Genomic DNA, 22239 nt, shown 5'->3' with positions numbered 1-22239 from the left:
ACCCAAATAAAGATAACAACAAACCAGAATTTTTTAAAATTGCCTTTTAGAGGCTAATGTGAAGAGTTATCTTTTCCTCTAACCTGGGTTGTTTATTTATTTATAATCTTAGGTGACTGTTCCTTTTAGAAGTGTGTACTCCCCATTATCCCACAGTTACTAGTGTAGCAAGACACTACTCTTGAATGAGTTATGTCTCTCAGTTGTGTTGGGGTAGAAAAGGCATTTGATTTCATCAGATGCAGTCTATTCTCCAGGATGCCAAAGGGAGAGAGAGAAAAAGTTTAAGAAGTATATTGTGAATAGAAATGTAGCTTTAGATAGCATATAGTGTATTTAAAAGCAATGTAATATTATAAGCTGTATTTCCAGTTTTAAAAAATGTAATATTGCTTTTAAATATACTATAACTTTTAAAAAATAATAAAACTTAAAAAAAATAACTTTTAAAACAAAATACAGTTGACCCTTGAACAAAGAAAGGGTTAGGGATGCTGATGGGCCATGCAGTAGATCCATGTATAACTTTTGACTTCCCCAAAACTTAACTACTAATAGCCTACTGTTGACCACAAGCCTTACTGATAACATAAACACCTGGTTAACACATATTTTGTATGTTATATTTTTATATTTATATTCTTGCAATAAAATGAAATGTAAACAAATGAACTGCCTCCTAGATAAAACCCAAATAAAACTAACAAAAAAACAGAATTAAAAAAATGACCTTTTATAAGCTAAAGTGAAGAGTTACCTTTTCCTCTAACTGCGGTTGTTTATAATGAAATAAAGTAAGCTAGAGAAAAGGAAATCTTATTAAGAAAATCATAAGAAGGGAAAATATGTTTACTATTTATTAAGTGGAAGTGCATCATCAGAAAAGTCTTTATCCTCGTCGTCTTTATGTTGAGCAGACTGAGGAGAAGGAGGAAGGGGAGGGGTTGGTCTTGCTGTGTCAGAGTGGCAAAGGTGAAAGAAGTGGAGAAGGTGAAAGAGGAGGCAGGAGAGGCAGGCACACTCTATGTAACTTTATGGAAATACATTGTAATTTTTGTCTGATATTTTTCCTTTTGATTTCTCTCAAAATGTTTCCGTGCAGTACCAATCCTTCTTCTACCATTGGCTTTGGTTTCAGTGACCCACAACATAGAAGGGTTCATGTTGTAAAATAAGTCAAAAATAGGCTTGAATAAATGGAACCCTTCTGCCAGATTGTCTAAGGCCAATTTATTTTCTGGCACTGCTTCTTCTGTGTCTTCTTCCTCATTATCTGGCACTGGTTTGGAAGCACTCATCTTCATTAATTTGTCTCCTGTTAATTCCTCTGGAGTGGTAACTGTTAGCTCTTGAATTTCTCCAAAATCCATGTGATGAAACTCTTTACCCCTCTTTTTTTTTTTTTTTTTTTGCCATATCCATAATCCCTCTCATGATTTTCTTGCTTGGTTCTGTTGTAAATCCTATGAAGTCACACATGACATCTGGACATAGTTTTTTTTTTATTTTTTTCCAGCAGGAAATTATTGTTGCAGGCTTGATGACTTTCCTGGCTTCTTCTATAACAAAAATGCAACTTCAATGATGTAATCCTTTAAGACTTTCATGATGATCTCTCTTTTGGGGTTCTCTTATTGGCAGAGTACTTCCTGAATTCAGGGACAAGGCATTAATGAAGCCAATCCAGAAAGCAGAAAGAGTTCTCATTGTTCAGGCCTTCTTGTTGTACAACCAAAAGATGTCAGCTGATGTTTATCTTTTCCCTCAGGAGATAGCAGCTTTATAGATAAGGAAAGTCCTGATCAAAAACCCAACTGTATTTGCACAAAACAGCTGAGTTAGCTTTTCACTTCCTGCCTTAAATCTTGGTCCTCCTCCTCTCCTCTTACCTGCTAATAAATGCCTTTGTGGCATTTTTATTTGTTCCAGACTAGGCACTTTCATCTGTATTAAACACCTGTTCAGGCAGATATTCTTTCTCCTTACTGATTTTCTTAATGGCACGTGAGAGCTTGTTTGCTGGCTTTTGGTTGGCAGGAGCTCCTGCTTCTGTTACCTTGACATTCTTAAAGCCAAACCTTTTTCTAAAATTATCAAACCATCCTTTGCTGGCATGAAATTCTCCAGATTTAGGCCCTTTATCTTCTTTTTGCTATAAATTGTCATATAATGAGTTCACTTTTTCTTGAATCATATTAGAAAGACATAAAAGGTATGCCTTTCTTATAGCAATCCTGCACCCCATAAAAGCTGCATTTTCAATATGAGATTAAAAAGTATTTTGCACAAAGTGCAGGGTTTTTGTACCTACTAGAGTAGATGCAGTGACAAATGTATGAATTTCCTTTTCTTTTTTTTTTTTTTTACATATTGGATTCATTTTTCTTGAGATGTCAGGCAACTGAAGCTGCAGACTTCAATCTGTGGTACTTGTCAAGCAATTTGACTTTTTCGCGTAATGTCACGACTTTTCCCTGCTTCTTGGGAAAACTTTCAGCATCACTTGTGGCACTTTGTATGGATTCCATGGTATTACTTAAGGTTTGCAGTATTGCAACAAACATGATGAAAAATACACAAGGACCATGAGAAATCACTTTTTACTGCTAAAGTCATTTTATTGGAGAGAGGAGCAACTCACCAAGAGATGATTAGCATCACATGGCGTTTTAAGCTAATACTAGCAACACTTGAGCACACTGCAATAGCAAAAGGGGGTGGCTATGAAATTATTACAGTAGTACAATAGGTACTACAGTTAATTTTATGTAGTTATGATTTAATACTGCATTTTTGTATTTTATTATAAGTCTCTTGACCCGAAAATGGCACTATGTATAGTCTGTAATGTTTGCGTGCATAAGTTTTGATAGTTTTAAAATATTTGTAATAGATTTGTGCATATTTTAAGTGGTGAATGATAAAATGGACTAGTACCTACATATATTTTATACATTCATAACATTCCTAACTTTTTCTTAAATTTTTAAATATTTATGGACTACCTGGTTCATCTGTGAGCTTTTTCAAATTGTTGAAAATCTCCCCAAATTCTTTCAGTATATTTATTTAAAAAAACCCTGCATATAAGTGGGCCCGTATTGTTCAAACCTGTGTTGTTCAAGGGTTAACTGTAATATTATTAACATCTTCAGTAAAAATATTTATTAAAACTGTATTATTATTATTTTGAGACAGGGTTTCACTCTGTTGCCCAGGCTGGAGTGCAGTGATGCAATCATGGCTCACTTCAGCCTCCACCTCCCAGGGCTCAGGTGACCCTCCCACCTCAGGCCCCTGAGTAGTTGGGCCTACAGGCATGCAACATCATGTATGGCTAATTTATTTTTTATTTTTTTTCTTTTTTTGGCTGAGACGAGGTTTCACCATGTTGGCCAGGCTGGAAAACTTCCAAACTTCCAAATATTTTGGATATTTCAGTTTAAGAAAAGGATAATGTCTTCCTCCATATTTTCTAAAGAGAGAACTAGTTTAAGCAAATTAGTGGTTGAAATAATTTTGTAAGGAGATATTTACTTAGAAGAACTTAAACAGATTTTTGTAACTATTTAGTTATAAAAAAACAACAAATGTCCCTGTATATGAGGTTAGCATTATTTAGACTAGTACACAGTAATATAGTACTTTTCCAAGGTAACATGGAATATTTTCATATATAAGGGATATATCTGTTACATTAGGCAAATATTTTAAATGCATATTACATATTACATATCTATTACTCCATATGTCTTCTAATAGAAAAGTCTGAAAAGTTAAATTAACCCTTAGTGATTCTACAAATAAAGGAATTAAATAATTTATGAAGGCTAAAAAATACTGTCTACTATGGAAATAAACAGCACAACCTCAACTTAAATGTATAAACTCAGGTACTGTACCTGGCCCTCTGCAATATCTTTCGTGAGCACAACCTTTAATTGATGTTCTCAGTAAAGGGAGATATTCCACTTTTGACTCACAGGCCTTAAGAAATCAGTCTGAAAAAGTGTTATGCTGTGACCCAAGACTTTTTATTGAACTGCCAGTTCATGTGTGAGAGGTCCTTCTGTTTGTCCTTTAATGCCCTGGGGTTTAAAGGATAGCGAAAGCCTGACTTAATCACCAGGCCTGCAGCATGGTCACAGTGCAGAAGGACCATCTTTCTCCACCACTCTAACGTTCACAGTTCCTTTTGAGATGCACTGGTCCCCAGAGGTGTTTTCTTCAGTATAAGCTGGCTTGGATCTCGCTGAGCACTTATTGTCCTTTTCCTTTAGGATTTTCTTCAACTCTGAAGAAAATGCTTTTACTCTTTCCTTTATTGTCTTGATATCATGCACAAAGAAAAAAATACTTCTTAAAATCCTTTTACAAAACTTTGTCCATGATAATAGAGTCTTTGACATATCACTCTTCACCACTGGGCAAGTGCAGGCTTTCTTTTGCACATCACATTTTTTCTGAGGGTCATGATTCCCATAAATAGTCATACATGCAAGTTAACCATGCTTTCAGCTTTCACTGAAGTTCTATCCATTCATTGGTGAATAAATTTTTCACTATTAGAACACTCACTTTTGGTGGATTTGCCAGTGCTCAAGAGGTTGGATTGTGGACTCCTACATTCTACACTTTAATTTATTTTATGCTTGTATTTTTGGACAACAATCACCTGAGAATTTTTATTTTCATTTTATTATATTTGCTAGCAGTTAAACTTTTCTGATAAACTTTTCTCATTTTATACCAAAAAAAAGCTAAGAAAAAAAAATAAAGAAGAAATCAATCTCTCATGAGCATTACTGTGCTTGAAATTATAGGATGAAAGTAACAAAATAGAATGCTGAGTGTGATGGAGACCCAGGCTTGTTTGCTATTCAAATAGCTTGCTCTTGCTTGTTCAGGTGAGATCAGATCTCTGCTTTTGTTAAATCATGAATGACTCCACATTCTGAATCTGTAGGGTTGTTTTTAAATTGTTGAATCCATCATGAAAGATAAACCTTGCTCTGCCCAGTTCCAGATATTAAATGTTCTGCAGAACAATGAAATTGTGTATAAAATGTTTTACAAATTGTATTCAATTATTGTTTTACAGTAATAAAGTTTTTTAGTATGTGGTGAAATAAATACTTGTAGGTGCATTTAGTTCATTAAAAGAAAAACTTTAGAGAAAAACTTAACAGGGTTTATTTGAGCAAAGGATAATTCATGAATCAGGCAGCACTTAGAACCAGAAGTGGTTCAGTGAGCTCTGCCCAGTAGTATCAGCAGTGATCTTTTACAGACTGAACACAAGCATAGAAAAAACAAACAAACAAACAAAACAAACAAACAAATAAACAGAAAAACTAGAAAAATCACCTGACAAGTAAGAATCTGCATTATTTGGGCATAGTGTGATGAAGCATTTGCCTTTTTGGGGCATGATGTAATGAGGCATTTTCCTTATTTCGGCATGATGCAGTAAGGCATTTGCTTTATTTGGGCAAGGTCTAATCAGTTGATTGCTTGCTGTTATCTGAAGCTGACTGCTTGCAATGGGCTGAATTCAAACAGGGCTGTAACTATGTGTAATTATTTGTTACAAAACATATACTCCTAAATTAGATTGTGGTTTGTTTACCTACTAAGTTAGGTGCAGTTTGTTTGTAGGAACTCAAAGTAGGAGACAGCCTCAGGTTAATGTCCTCTTGCTTATGTAATTTAATGAGTTTATATCCAATGAAACCTGATTTTCCTTAAGGTTTGTGTTTTATAGAAGACTGGAGCTCCTAGGAAATAAGAAACCTATCTTTCTGTAATTCAGTGAGATGTATTTTTTCCACTTGCATTCTTCTCATAGAGACATGATTATAGAAAAATAATCAATCTGTGATGATGATCTCTGAGCTGGATATTAACATCTTTTAAAATGAATTTTTCAGATCTGTAATTGGCAACCGATAGTTTTTGGTTTTGTGATAATCTTTTGGATGGGCATCATGTAATTCTTACCAATTTATTTTATTTTCCAAATATTGTCTTATCAGCATTGTTTGTACTAAGTCATTAACTTTTTTAGCAGATACAGATTTCAACTTTGACTTCAGCATTAAATGAAATTGTTTCTATACAGCGTTTTTTCCCCCCAAATGCTGACTTAAACTTTTTATTGAAGATATCACTAAAAAATTATCTTCTTATTTGGATTAATTGCTCAATGTCTTTTGTTCGGTGAGCTTCCAGTTACATTTTTAAAGGTTTCATGAAAGGCATTCTATGATATGGAATATTATATGAAATGATCAAATGTAATAGTGTTTATTAATTTTACAAAATTTAAATGCCTACCCACATTTAGTGATTAATTTAATGCATTAGTTTTAAGTGCAACATATATCATGTATAGTTTTTGTTGAATAGCACCCAATACCCTTGCTTTTATTTGATTTTTAAATAGTATATACTTTTTAAAAAGTAAAATACCCAATATAAATATAAATTTTGTCCAACATTTAAATTGAGCTAGTTCATTACAGTCCAATAAGTCCTCAAATAGGAAAAGAGTAGCTCATTTAAAAATGACTGCTGCTTTACCGGTTTTTTATGTTTAAAGGTAAAAGAGGTAGGCCTAAATTCCATCTATAAAAGTGGCTTTTTGATGTGTTTTGTACATTTCTTTGCATCTCAGATCCTTTTAATGTTTACAGAAAATGTACTGAACCACCAAATGTTGGAATTTGAGTTACCTGGAATTCTCTTGTTGACAGTTTATAAACATCACTTGCATTTTTGCTTAAAGTCACATGATACAGCATCTGAATATAAATAAGAAAAAAAATGTGGTTATTCTGCTGAACTTATAACATCACCATTAATCTGTAAATGAGAAGGTTGAGAGATTTTATTTCCTCCATTGACTTAACCTAACATTGTCTGTTCATCATTTTCTTTATTTAATATTTGTTTGTGTACTTTTGAGGAACAAAATTCCACAGGCCAAATAAAATAAAAGCTTATTTATTAGTCAGGATTTTCAGAGAAACAGAACCAATAAAGAACAAAGATGGAGGCATCATGCTACCTGACTTCAAGCCATACTACATGACTACAGTAACCAAAATGGCATGGTACTGGTACCAAAACAGATATATAGATCAATGGAACAGAACAGAGACCTCAGAAATAACACCACACATCTGCAACCATCTGATCTTTGACACACCAGATAAAAACAAGCAATGGGGAAAGGATTCCCTATTTAATAAATGGTACTGGGAAAACTGACTAGCCATATGCAGAAAACTGAAACTGGATCCCTTCCTTACACCTTATACAAAAATTAACTCAAGATGGATTGAAGACTTAAATATAAAACCCAATCCATGAAAACCCTAGAAGAAAACCTAGGCAATGCCATTTAGGACATAGGCATGGGCAAAGACTTTATCACTAAAACACCGAAAACAATTGCAACCAAAGCAAAAACTGACAAATGGAATCTAGTTAAACTAAAGAGCTTCTGCACAGCAAAAGAAACTATCATCAGAGTGAACAGGCAACTTACAGAATGGGAGAAAATTTTGACAGTCTATCTGACAAAGGGCTAATATCCAGAATCTACAAAGAACTTAAACAAATTTACAAGAAAAAAACAAACAACACCATCAAAAAGTGGGGAAGGATATGAACAGACACTTCTCCAAAGAAAACATTTGTGTGGCCAACAAACATATGAAAAAAATATTATCACTGTTACTAGAGAAATGCAAATCAAAACCACAATGAGATACCATCTCATGCCAGTTAGAATGGTAATTATTAAAAAGTTAAGAAACAACAGATGTTGGTGAGGCTGTGGAGAAATAGGAATGCTTTTACACTGTTGGTGGGAGTGTAAATTCAACCACTGTGGAAAACAGTGTGGTGATTCCTCAAGGATCTAGAACCAGAAATACCATTTGACCCAGCAATCCCATTACAGGTATATACCCAAAGGATTATAAATCATTCTACTATAAAGACATGTGCATGCGTATGTTTATTGCAGCACTGTTTACAATAGCAAAGACTTGGAACCAACTCAAATGCCCATCAGTGATAGACTGGATAAAGAAAATGTGGCACATATACACCATGGAATACTATGCAGCCATAAAAAAGGTTGAGTTCATGTTCTTTGCAGGGACATGGATGAAACTGGAAGCCATCATTCTCAGCACACTGACACAGGAACAGGAAACCAAATGTCGCATGTTCTCACTCATAAGTGAGAGTTGAACAAGGAGAACACATGGACACAGGGAGGGGAACATCACACACTGGGGCCTGATGCAGGGTGGGGTGCAACAGGAGGGAGAACATTAGGAAAAATACCTAATGCATGTGGGGCTTAAAACCTAGATGACAGGTTGACAGGTGCAGCAAACCACCATAGCACATGTATAACTGTGTAACAAGCCTGTGTGTTCTGCTCATGTATCCCAGAACTTAAAGTAAAAATTAAAAGTTGAAAGAAAGGGATCAAATATATACATATGTATATATTTATATATGTATGTATATAGATATGTATATATTTATATGTATGTATATATTTTTATATGCATGTATATACATATGTATATATTTTAATGTAGTGTATGTATATACATATGTATATATTTATATATAATGTATGTATATACATATGTATATATTTATATATAATGTATGTATATACATATGTATATATTTATATATAATGTATGTATATTATATGGAGATACATAATATATAATACATATATACATATATAATTTATACATATATCCTATATACATATATAGACATACATATATTAACTATATATGATAGATTATATATGATGTATATACATATAAGTGTATATATAATATACATGCATATACATATACACAATATACATATGTATTATATAAAAATATATACGCACTATATATGTATATTGTATATAGTGCATATATACATGTTTTTATTGTATATAGTGTGTATATATACAATATACATATATGATGCAAATACATAAAATATATGCCTATACACACTATATATGTATATTGTATACATACATATGATGTATATATAAAATACATGTATATATACACTATATGTTTATTGTATATTGTATGTATAGGTACATATATACTATACATAAACATATATTGCATGATATAGTAATACATTGATGTACATGTATATATCATATAATTTAATATATCAGTATATTACTGTCAATATATGCACATATATTGTATATATGTATATATACATACATATACATATAAAATGTATACATACATATATAGATTACATTTATATATGTATATAATAAGAATATATGTATGTTATGCATGTATGTATATACATATGTATATACATATATACACATATAACATGTATATATAAACACATATAGGCATTCCTCAGAGATATTGTGGGTTTGATTTCATAGCATCACAATAAAGCAAATATCACAACAAAGTGAGTTACATAAATTTTTTAGTTTCCCAGTGCATATGAAAGTTACATTTACACTATTTTGTAGTCTATTAAATATGCAATAGCATTATATCTCAAAAAATAATGTATATGCCTTAAGTAAAAATACTTTATTGCTAAAAAATGCTTATGATCTTCTGTGCCTTCAGTGAGGTGTAACCATTTTGCTGGTGGAGATTCTTGTCTGCATGTTGATGGCTGCTGACTGATTAGGATGGTAGTTGCTGAACATTGAGGTGGCTGTGACAGTTTCCTAAAAGAAGAAAATAATGAAGTGTGCTGCGTTGATTAACTCTTCCTTGCATGAAAGATTTATATGTAGAAATCTCTGATAGCATTTTAACCACAGTAGACCTTCTTTCAAAATTGGAGTCAATCTTCTCAAAGCCAACTGTTGCTTTATTAGCTAAGCTTATGAAATTTTCTAAATTCTTTGTTGTCATTTCAACAATGTCCACAGCATCTTCACCAGGATTACATTTTATCTCTAAGAAACTACTACTTTCTTTGTTCATCCATAAGAAGCAAATCCTAATCCATTCAAGTTTGATTATGAGATTGCAACAGTTTAGTCACATCATTGGGCTTCACTTGTAATTCTGGTTCTCCTGTTTTTTGTATCGCATCTGCAGTTACATCTTCCACTAAAGTCTTCAGTCCTTCAAAGTCATCATGAGGGTTGGAATCAGCTTCTTCCAAAATCTTGTTAACGTTGACATATTGATCTCATTCTATGAATCACAATTTTTTTTTTCTAGTGGTGTGTAGAATGGTGAATCCTTTCCAGAATGTTTTACATTTACTTTACCCAGTTGCATCCTAGGAATCATGATCTGTAGCAGCCATTGCCTTACAAAAATGTATTTCTTAACTAATAAGACTTGAAGGTTGAAATAACTCCTTGATCCATGGGTTGCAAGATAGATGTTGTGTTAGCAGGCGTGGAATCAAATGAATCTTCTTGTATATACCCATCAGAGCTCTTGGGTGATTAGGTGCATTGTTAATAAACAATAATATTTTGAAAGGAATCTTCTGAGCAGTATATCTCAATACTGGGCTCAAAATATCCAGCAAACTATGCTGTAAACTAACATGCCATCATGAGGACTTTGTTCTTCCATTTACAGAGCAAAAGCAGAGTACACTTAACATAATTCTTAAGGGGCCTAGAATTTGTGTCATGGTAAATAAGCATTAGCTTCAACTTCTAGTCACCAGCTGCATTAGCCCTTAATAAAAGAGTCAGGCTGTCCTTCAAAGCTTTGAAGCTAGGTATTGACTTCTCTTCTGCTGCTATGAAAGTCCTAGGTGACATCCTCTTTCAATAGAAGGCTGTTGTTTTTTATGTGGAAAATGTGCTGTTTAGTGCGGCCACCTTAGTCTATGATCTTAGCTAGCTAGATCTTCTGAACAACTTGCCGCAGCTTCGATATCGAGCACTTGGTGCTTCACCTTGCTCTTTTGTGTTACGGAGATGGCTTCTTTTCTTAAACCACATGAGCCAACCTTTGCTAACTTCCAGCTTTTCTTCTGCAGCTTCCTCACCTCTCTCAGCCTTAATACAATTAAAGGGAGCTAGGATTTCCTTCTGGATTAGGATTTGGTTTAATTCTTTTCCCGTTTGCATTAAGAATACTCACCAGTGGCACTTGTGGCTTCAGCATTTACCTCAAAATAACTGTGCCGTGAAATATCTCACTTTTATTATTATTTTCGCATCACTCTAGTTTATCAACTTTGGAAACAAAAGACATCATTTTACTTATAACATTCTGATTTTAGTAGTGGTATTTCCATTGACAAAATGTAGTAATTCTCGATCTCTGAAAATGTCAAATCCTAGAAAACACAGCATTTCTATGCGTAATGTTAACATCTTTCTTGAACAGTTACTGGCCGGATTCATTTGATGAATTCAATTTTTCTGAAATAGATGATTCTGATGTTAGTTCTGTTTATAAATAACTCCAAGAACAGTTTTTATATTTTATTTTCACACTAAAAATCAGTCAGATTTGCTTCAGCCTCAAAGAGTGTGTTTATGTAAATTTAAATGAGTGCTGGCAGCAAGCTGCACCTTTTTTTTTTTTTTTTTTTTTTTTCCTAAATGGGAAAATTTAAGCAAATGTTGTGGCTGGTTTGACCTTCTATTCAGACTGCTAAAACTTTCTTCAAATCAGCAGTAAGGCTGTTTAACCTTCTTATCTTTCAAGTGTCCACTGTAGTAGTACTTTTAATTTCCTTTAAGAATCTTTCCTTTGCATTCACAGCTTGGTTAACTGTTTGGGACAAAACTGTTTGGTGTAGCTCAGCTTTCAGTATGCCCTCCTCACTAAGATTAATCATTTCCAGCTTTTGATTTTAAAGTGAGAGGTACGTGCCTCTTCCTTTCACTTGAATACTGAGAGGCCACTGAAGGGTTATTAATTGGCCCAATTTTAATATTGTATCTCAGAGAACAGGGGGACTCAAGGAGAGGATGAGAGATGGGGGAATGAATGGAGCTGTCAGAACACACAACTGATCAATTAAGTTTGCTGTCTTAAATGAGTGCACTTCATGGCATCCCAAAACAGTTACAGTAGCAACATCAAAGATCACTGATCAGAGATCACCATAGCAGATATAATAATAATGGAAATATTTAAAGTATTTCAAATATTACCAAAATGTGACACAGAGACATGAAGTGAGCGCATGCTATAGACTTGCTCAATGCGGTGTTGTCACAAATCTTCAATTTGTAGAAATCCCATCTGTGAAGAGCAATAAAATGAAGTGCAATTAAACAAGGTGTGCCTGTGGATAAAAGTTAGAAATTGGCTCATGTGATTACAGAGGTTGAGAAGGCCCACAATCTGCAATCTGCAAGCTAGAGAACCAGGAAAGCTGGTGGTATAATTCAGTTCAAGTTTGAAAGCCTGAGAGCCAGGGGCACTGATGTCTGAGGGCAGAAGATGGGTGTCCAAGCTGAAACAGAGTGAATTTGCCTTTTCTTTGCCTTTTTGTTCCATGGGGCCCTCAGTAGATTGGATGGTGCCCACTCACATTGGTGCAGGTGATCATTTTTACTCAATCAACCAATTAAAATTCTAATCTCATCTAAAAACACCCTTACAAACACACCCAGAAACAATGTTTAACAGCTATCTGGGCATCCATTTGCCCAAACTGTTAATTTGTGACAAATTAACCATCACAAGTCTGCCCCTTGTCAACTTGGCACCCATACACGTCTCCTTTAATCAAATTTAATTTCAAATAAAGATAATAGCAAGGTCGTAATTCTACCTAATATGATACAAGTATCCTGTGTACAAACAAAAAGACACTAATCCTTTCTTTAGATGAGGAGGTAAAGTCCTTTAGTGATGTTTACTCTTTTCTTGATATCCCATTACTTAAATATTATCATGTAAAATTAACAATACAGTCATTCCTCAGTATCCATGGGGGATTGGTTCCAGGAGCTCCTATGAATAACGAATCTGCAGGTGTCAAGTCCCCGATTGAAAATGGTGTAATACTTGCTTATGACCTATCCATGTCCTCTCATATAATTTAAATATCTCTAGATTACTTATAATACTTAATACATACATTGTGAATGCTATGTGAATAGTTGATATACTGAATTGTTTAGAAAATAATCACAAGAAAAAAATCTGTGTATGTTCAGTACAGGTGCTTTTTTCCTCCAAAATATTTTCTATTTGTTGTTGGTTGACCCCGTGGATGTGTAACGTGTAGATACAAAGGACTGGCTGTGCTTAAATACTGATATGCATCTTACGTTAATACATACTGACTTAACATAAATTATGTAACATCTTGTGTTAATGATAAGGAAATAGAAAACAAAGATAGTTTGCTAATATGGGTATATTTACATGCAAACATATTCATACAAATTAAGGAGGAAATACTCATAACGATTACATCCTCATTTTTTTTTATTTTGGAAGAGTTCTTATACATATGTTGCTCTTATTTATTATTACCTTTAATGGCAAAAATCGTGATTACTTTTGCACCAACCTAATATTTAAAAAAAACCTCTTTTGGCTGGACGTGGTGGCTGACGCCTGTAATCCCAGCATTTTGGGAGGCCGAGGCTGGCAGATTACCTGAGGTTGGGAGTTTGAGACCAGCCTGACCAACATGGAGAAACCCCGTCTCTACCAGGAATAAAATATTAGCTGGGCGTGGTGGCACATGCCTGTAATCTCAGCTACTCGGGAGGCTGAGGCAGAAGCATTTCTGGAATAGAGGAGGTGAGGTTGCGGTGAGCTGAGATCATGCCATTGCACTCCAGCCTGGGCAACAAGAGCGAAGCTCTGTCTCTAAATAAATAAATAAATAAATCAAATAAGATAAAATAACTCTTTCTGTTTTAAAATACTATCATTTGGCAAACTGAAAATGATCCCATAACTGGCCACCCTGAGAGATCTTTCTGTTATAGCATCTACTACAAGTGAATGCTCATCAAACTAGTAATGTGAAAACTTGATTTTACCCCAAGAATAATCTGAGTTTTTGTACAGGAGCTATCATTTTTTAATTTTTAATTTTAATTTTTGTGAGTACATAGTTGGTGTATGTATTGATGGGGTATATGAGATGTTTTGATACAGGCATGCAATGTGTAATAATCACATGATGAAGAATAGAGTATCCATCCCCTCAAACATTTATCCTCTGTTACAAACAGTCCAATTATACTCAAAATTTTACTTATTTTAAAATGTACAATTATTATCGACTGTAGTCATCCTGTTGTGGTATCAAATCGTAGGCCTTATTCATTCTTGTTTTTTATACCCATTAACCATCCCCACCACCCTTCCAGCCCCTAACTACCCTTCAACCATTCTTCTACTCTCTATGTCCATGACTTCAACTGTTTTGATATTTAGATCCCACAAATAAGTGAGAACATGAGATGTTTGTCTTTCTGTTCCTGACTTATTTTACTTAACATAATTATCTCCAGTTCTACCCATGCTATTGTAATTGACAGGATCTCATTCTTTTTTATGGCTGAATAGTATTCCATTGTGTATATATGCCACATTTTCTGTGTCCATTCATCCATTGGTGAACACTTAGGTTGCTTCCAAATCTTAGCTATAGTGAACGATGCTGCAATAAACATAGGAATATGTTTTTCATGTACATAACTCTTTGATGTACTGATTTCCTTTCTTTTGGATATATGCTCAGCAATGGGATTGCTGGTTCATATTTTTAGTTTTTTGAGGAACCTCCAAACTATTCTCCACAGTGGTTGTACTAATTTGCATTCCCATCAATAGTGTACAAGGGTTCCCTTTTCTCCACATCCTCACCAGCATTTATTATTGCCTGTCTTTTGGATAAAAGCTATTTTAACTGGAATGGGATGATATCTCTTTGTAGTTTTGATTTACATTTTTCTGATGATCAATGATGTTAAGCACCTTTTCATATGTCTGCTTGCCATTTGTATGTCTTCTTTTGAGAAATGTCTACTCAAATATTTTGCCCATTTTTCACTTGGATTATTAAATTTTTTCCTGTAGAGTTGTTTGAGCTCCTTATGCATTTTAGTTATTAATTGCTTGTTGGATGGGTAGTTTGCAAATAATTTTTCCCATTCTGTGGGTTTTCTCTGCTTTGTTGATTGTATCCTTTGCTGTGCAGAAGATTTTTAACTTGATGTGATCCCACTTGTCCATTTTTGCTTTGGTTGCCATACTTGTGGGGTATTACTCAAGAAGTCATTGGCCAGACCAATGATCTGGAGAGTTTACCAGTGTTTTTTTGTAGTAGTTTCATAGTTTGAGGTCTTAGATTTAAGTCTTTAATCCATTTTGATTTCATTTTGGTATATGGCAAGAGGTAGAGGTCTAGTTTCATTCTTCTGCATTTGGATATGCAATTTACTTGGAATGATTTATTGAATAGATTGTCTTTTCTCCAATGCCTGTTCTCTGGGGAAAAGGACTTTGTCAAAAATGAGTTCATTGAAGGTGTGTGAGTTTATTTCTGGGTTCCCTATTCTGTTCCATTGGTCTATGTGTCTCTTTTTATGCCGGGACTATGTGATTTTGGTTACTATAACTCTGTAGTGTAATTTGAAGTCAGATAATATGATCCCTCCAGTATTGTTCTTTTTGGTCAGGATAGTTTTGGCTATTCTGAGTCTTTTGTTGTTCCATATAAATTTTAGGATTGTTTTTTCTATATCTGTGAAGAATGTCACTGGTATTTTGATATGGATTGAACTGAATCTGTAGTTTACTTTGGGTAGTATGGACATTTTAATAATATTGATTCTTCCTATTCAAGAACGTGGAATGTCTTCCATATTTTTGTGTCCTCTTCAATTTCACTCATTAGTATTTTATAGTTTTTATTCATAGTTATTTAATTTTACTCACATTTATTTAATTTTATTTGTGGTTATTGCAAATGTAATTACTTTTTAAATTTCTTTCTGAGATTGTTCACTGTTGGTATATAGAAATGCTGCTGGTTTTTGTAGGTTGATTTTGTATCCTGCAACTTGACTGAATTTGTTTATCTGTTCTAATAGTTTTCTGGGGGACTTTTTAGGTTTTTCTAAACAAAATCGTATCATCGGCTAGGATACCATTTAGGTCTTTCTTTTGTCTGATTGCTCCAGGTAGGATTTCCAGTACTACGTTGAATAACAGTGGTGAAAGTGGGCATCCTTTTTGTGTTCCATATCTTAGAGGAAAGGCTTTCAGTTTTTCCCCATTTAGTATGATACTAGCTGTGGGTCTGCTTATATGGCTTTTATTATGTCGAGGTATGTTGCTTATATACTCAGTTATTTGAGGGTTTTTATGACGTAAGATTGACTTTATCAAATGGTTTTTCAGCATCAATTGAAATTATCATATGATTTTTGCCCTTCGTTCTGTTGATATGATGTATCACATTGATTGATTTGTGTATGTTGAACCGTTCTTGCATTCCAGGGACAAATTCTACTTGGCCATGATGAATGATCTTTTTCAGGCATTCTTGAATTTGATTTGCTAGTATTTTGTTGAGGATTTTTGCATGAATATTCATCAGAGATGTGGACCTGTAGTTTTCTTTTTTTGATGTGTCTTTGTCTGGTTTTTGTATCAGGGTGATACTGGCCTTATAAAATGAGTTTGGGGGTATTCCCTCCTCCTCTATTTTTCAGAATAGTTTGAGTAAGATAGGTATTAGTTCTTATTTAAATATTTGGTAGAATTCAGCAGTGAAGTTATTGGGTCCTGGCGTTTTCTTTGCTGCAAGACTTTTTATTATGGCTTTGGTCTTGTTACTTGTTATTGGTATGTTAATGTTTTAGATTTCTTCATGGACTTATCTTGGTACATTGCTGGTATCTAGGAATTTATTCATTTCTTCTAGATTTTAAAATTTATTTGCGTATAGTTGCTAACAGTAGCCACTAACAAATCTCTGAATTTCTGCAGTGTCAGTTGTAATGTTTCCTTTTTCATCTCTGATTTTGTTTATTTAAATCTTCTGTCTTTTATTCTTAGTCTGGCTAAAGGTTTATCAATTTTGCTTAACTTTTCGAAAAATCAACTTTTTGTTCCATTGATCTTTTGTATTGTTGTGTTCATTTCAATTTCATTTATTTATGCTCTGATCTTTATTATTATTTTTCTTCTGCTAATTTTGGGTTTGTTTTATGCTTGCTTTTCTAATTTTTTAACATGCATTGTTAGGTTATTTATTTCAAGTTTTTCTCCTTCTTTAACAGGCAGTTATAGTTGTAAACTTCCCTCTTAGTACTGCTTTTGTTGTATCCCCTATGTTTTGTTATTTTATGTTTTTATTATTATTTGTTTCAATTTTTTTCTCAATTTCCTTCTTAATTTCTTCTTTGACCCACTGGTCATTCGGGAATGTATTGTTTAATGTCTTCATGTTGGTATTGTTCCCAAAATCCTTAAGTGATTTCTAGTTTTATTCCACTGTCATTAAAGAAGATATTTGCTATTATTTAAATTTTTTTAGTATTTTAAGACTTGTTTTGTGACCTAACATCTGGTCTACCTTTGAGAATGATCCATGTGCTGAGGAAAATAAGCACATGGTATAGTGTTTGTAAGACTCATGGTAACCTCAGAGCAAAACAAAAAAACAAACAAACAAACAAACAAAAAAAAAACAAATACAACAAATACATATAAAAAGCAAAAAACTAAATCACATCACCTTTTGCAGCTTTTGGGTGAAACGTTCTGTAAATATCTATTAGGTCCATTTGGTGTATAGTGCAGATTAAGTCCAATATTTCCTTGTGGATTTTCTGTCTGGAAGATCTGTCCAATGCTGAAAGTGCAGTGTTGAAGTCTCTAGCTATTATTATATTGAAGTCTATCTCTCCTTTTAGCTCTAATAATATTTGCTTTATATGTCTGGGTGCTCCACTGTTGGGTGTACATATTTTTTAAATTGTTATATCCTCTTGCTAATTGACCTCTTTATTATTATATCATGGCCCTCTTTGTCTCTTATAGTTTTTGTCTTGAAATCTCCTTTGTCTGATATATTCCTGCTATTCCTGCTCTTTTTTGGTTTCCATTGTCAAGGAATATCTTTTCTCCTCTCTTTATTTTCAGTCTATGTGTTTCTTTACAGGTGTAGTGTGTTTCTTGTAGGAAACAGATCATTGGTCTTTTTCTTTTTTAAAATCCGTTCAGCCACTCTATATCTCTTTGACTGGATGATTTAGTCTATTTACATTCATTATTATTATTGATAAGTAAGGACTTACTCTTGTCATTTTGTTATTTGTTTTTTGGTTATATTGTAGTCTTTTCTTTCTTCTTTCCTTCCTGTCTTGCTTTTAGTGAAGGTGATATTCTCTGGTGATATGATTTAGTTTTTTGCTTTTTATATGTATTTGTTGTATTTTGTTTGTTTGTTTGTTTGAGGTTACCATGAATCTTGCAAACACCATTTTATAACTGATTGTTTTAAGCTGATAACAACTTGACACTGTTGGTATAAACAAACAACAAGGGAGCAAAAAAAAAAAAAAAAAAAACCAAAAAACACCAAGGAAATAAAGACTTAACTTTGTTTTTCTGTTTTTTCACTTTATGTTATTTCTGTTTATATCTTATTCTACTGTTTATGTATTGTAAAGTTGTTGTAGTTATTATTTTAATTGGTTTATCATTTAGTTTCTCTACTTAAGATAATAGTAGTTTTATATACCATAGTTACAATGTTATAATAGTTTGCATTTTTTCTCTGTACTTACTATTACCAGTGAGTTTTATACAGATGATTCTTTATTGCTCATTAACATTCTTTTCTTTCTGATTGAAGTACTCTCTTTAGCATTTCTTGTAGGATGGGTCTGATGTTGATGAAATTCCTCAGCTTTTATCTGTCTGGAAAAGCCTTTATTTCTCCTTTATTATTGAAGAATGTTTTTGCTAGATATACTATTCTAGAGTAAAAGTTTTTTACCTCCAGTACTTTTAACATATCATGCCACTCTCTTGGCCTGTAAGGTTTTCATCGAGAAGTCTGCTGACAGCTGTAGTGGAGCTCCATTGTATGTCATTAGTTTATTTTCTTTTGCTGCTTTTTAGGATCTTTTCTTTATCTTTGACCTTTGGGAATTTGGTTATTAAATGCCTTGCAGTAGTCTTCCTTAGGTTAAATCTGCTTAGTGTTCTATAACCTTCTCATTCTTGGGTATTGTTTCTTTAGGGTTGGGAGGTTCTCTGTTATTATACCATTGAATAATCTTTATATCCTATCTCTTTCTCTACCTCCTCTTTAAGGCCAATATCTCTTAGATTTTCCCTTTTGAGTCTATTTTCTAGATCTTACGGGAATGCTTCATTTTTTTTCCATTGTCTCCTCTGTGTGTTTTCAAATAGCCAGTCTTGAGGCTCACTAATTCTTTTTTCTGCTCAATCAATTCTGCTATTGGAAAACTCTGATGCATTCTTTAGTGTGGCAATTGCATTTTTCAGCTCCAGAATTTCTGCTTGATTCTTTTTAATTATTTCAATGTCTTTGTTAAATTATCTGATAAAATTCTGAATTCCTTCTCTGTGTTGTCTTTGAATTTCCCCAACACAGCTATTTTGAATTCTCTCCGAAAGGTCACATATCTCTGTTCCTCCAGGATTGGTTTCTGGTGCCTTATATAGTTCATTTGGAGAGGTCATGTTTTCCTGGATGATGTTGATTCTTGTAGATGTTCATCTATGCCTGATAATTAAAGAATTGGGTATTTATTGTAGTCTTCTCAGTCTGGACTTGTTTGTACCCAGGCTTCTAGGGAAGGCTTTCCAGATATTCAAAAAAACTTGGTTGTTGTGATGTAAAGCAGTATCTACTTTAGGGGACACTGTGAGCCCAGTAATACTGTGGTTCTTGCAGACTCGCAGAGGTACCTCCTTGATGGTCTTGGATGAATTCTGGAATAATTCTCTGGATTACCAGGCAGAAACTCCTGTTCTCTTTTTTTACTTTCTCCCAAATGTATGCAGTCCCTCTCTCTGTTTGAGCCACCTAGAGCTGGGGATGGGGGTGAAGCAAACACTCCTGTGATCACCACCAGTATGACTGTGGTAGGTCAGACCTTCTATAGCCAGCATAGCACTGGGTCTTGCCTACTTGGCTACAGTATAGCCAAGGCCTACTGTAATTATTTCCTGGCTATAGCCTGTGTTTTCTCAAAGCCCTGGGGCTCCACAATCAGAAGGTGGCAAACTGGACAGGCCTGTGTCTTTTTCTTCAGGATAGCAAGCTCCCCCAGGTTCTGTGTTAATCTGGAGGTGCTATCTGATCTGGGAGCCAGGGACTACAGTCAAAAACCTTAGAAGTCTCTCTGATGAAGTCTCTCTGGTGTTCTCTTATGCTGTGACTGAGCTGGCACTCAAACCACAAGACACAATTCTTCCCACTCTTCCTTCCCCTTTCCAAAGGCAGAGGAGCCTCACCCCGTGGTCACTGCCACCACAGACCCACAGAGGGTACTGTCAGACTACCACTGACATTCCTTTAAAGCCCAAGCGTTCTTCAGTCAACTTGTGGTGAATGCTGCCTGGCCTGGTACTCACTTTTCTGGCCAGTGGGCTTCCCTTTTGGATGCAAGAGCCAAGTCTTGTTGGGGACCCCAAGAGCCCACTTATTGTTCTACCCCGCTATGGCTGAGTTGGCACTTAAGGTGCAAGACGAAGCACCCTTTTCTTTTCCTTTCACCTTTCTCAAGTGAAAGGATTCTTGCCCTGTAGCTACCACAGCTGGGAATGTGCTGAGTCTCATCTGAAGCCAGCAAGCCTCAGAGTCTTACCAAAGGCCCTTGACATAGTACCTGTGTTTCTCTGCTGGTTATTCAGGGCCTAAGGTCTGTTCAGTTAGCAGGTGATGAGTCCTGCCAGGATAGGGCCTGGAAAGGGAGGCTCACAACTCTCACTGGTGCCCTATCCTGCTGTGGCTGAGCTGGTACCCTAGATACAAGATACAGTTCTCCCCATTCTTCCCTCTCTTCTCCTCAAGCAGAGAGAAGGGGTCTTTTTTGGAGCTGTGAGCTGTGCATCCTAGTGTTAGGGGAGAGGTGATGCCAGCACTTCCTTAGCTGCTCCAGCTGGTGTCTCAGTAGGTCAGCCTACTGAGCCTCCCTCCCCACCCTCCCCACCCTCCCCACCCAGTTCCCTGTCCCTGGACCTGCCTAGTTCAGCACTAGGACTCACCTAGGCGTTACAGTCCTTGTGGCCTAGACTGCCTTTCAAGTTTATCTCCGCCCCAAAATACTTTAACCCACAGCAGGGAAGCTTTTGGGAACTTAAGTTTAGACTGCTGGGATCAGTGATTTCCCTCTGGCTAGGACTGGTTTGAATGCTCCCTCTGTGGGTGGGCATCAGCTGAGTTTAGTCCAGTTTTGTTTTCTGTTGTAATAGAGTAGTACTGAGTTCAGTGCCTAACGAATGCTAGGATCTCCCTCTCTCCAATCACCAAAACACTCTGTACCATGCTTTTGCTGCCAGGGGCTGGGGGAAGGATGGCGTCAGTGATTTAAGACTGTTTTTCTTATCTCTTCAGTGTCTCTTTCAACAATATGAAGTTAAAACCAGGTACTGTGAGTGCTCACCTTTTTCTTTGTTCTTATTTTGTGTGTGTGTGTGTGTGTGTGTGTAGATAGTTGTTAAATTGTGTTTGCTACAGGGACGATTGGTAGAACCTTCTCTTCCACTGTCTTGCTCTGCCCCAAGTCCCAAAATTTTTCATTTCTGTAACTGGTTATGTGGTAGTAACTGGTATTTATAACTACCTTGTACTGTCCATCCTGTATTTCCTTTGCTTTCAGCAAGAACCTCAGCTGGTTATGGTTCTTTACCTGGGGTGGGGGTGGGGAGTGACTAAAATCTTTATTTCTGGAGGGTCTAGGCTATTTGTAGTACTGCCTGGATTGGGTTGTAGTTTTCCGTGGACCTTAATCACAGGGCCTGGTAATACTAAGAGATACCCAAAGGAATCTCCTATAATCCAGGCATACTCTCCCTTACCTCCATTGTGGAGCCATAGTCCAATGTCTTTTGTTGTCAGGACCAATTACCCTATCCAACACCATTGTCTCTCTTCTTTACCTGTTGATTCAGAGGCATGAGGAGCCCAAAGTTGCCAGTTGGCACTCTCAACTACCAATTCAATGGAATGGTTGTTGTGTCTCTTGGTTGTAACGTT

The sequence above is a fragment of the Macaca mulatta genome, chromosome 4 (assembly GCF_049350105.2).
Source record: "Macaca mulatta isolate MMU2019108-1 chromosome 4, T2T-MMU8v2.0, whole genome shotgun sequence".
Lineage (NCBI taxonomy): Eukaryota > Metazoa > Chordata > Mammalia > Primates > Cercopithecidae > Macaca > Macaca mulatta.
This window is presented reverse-complemented; position numbering follows the sequence as displayed.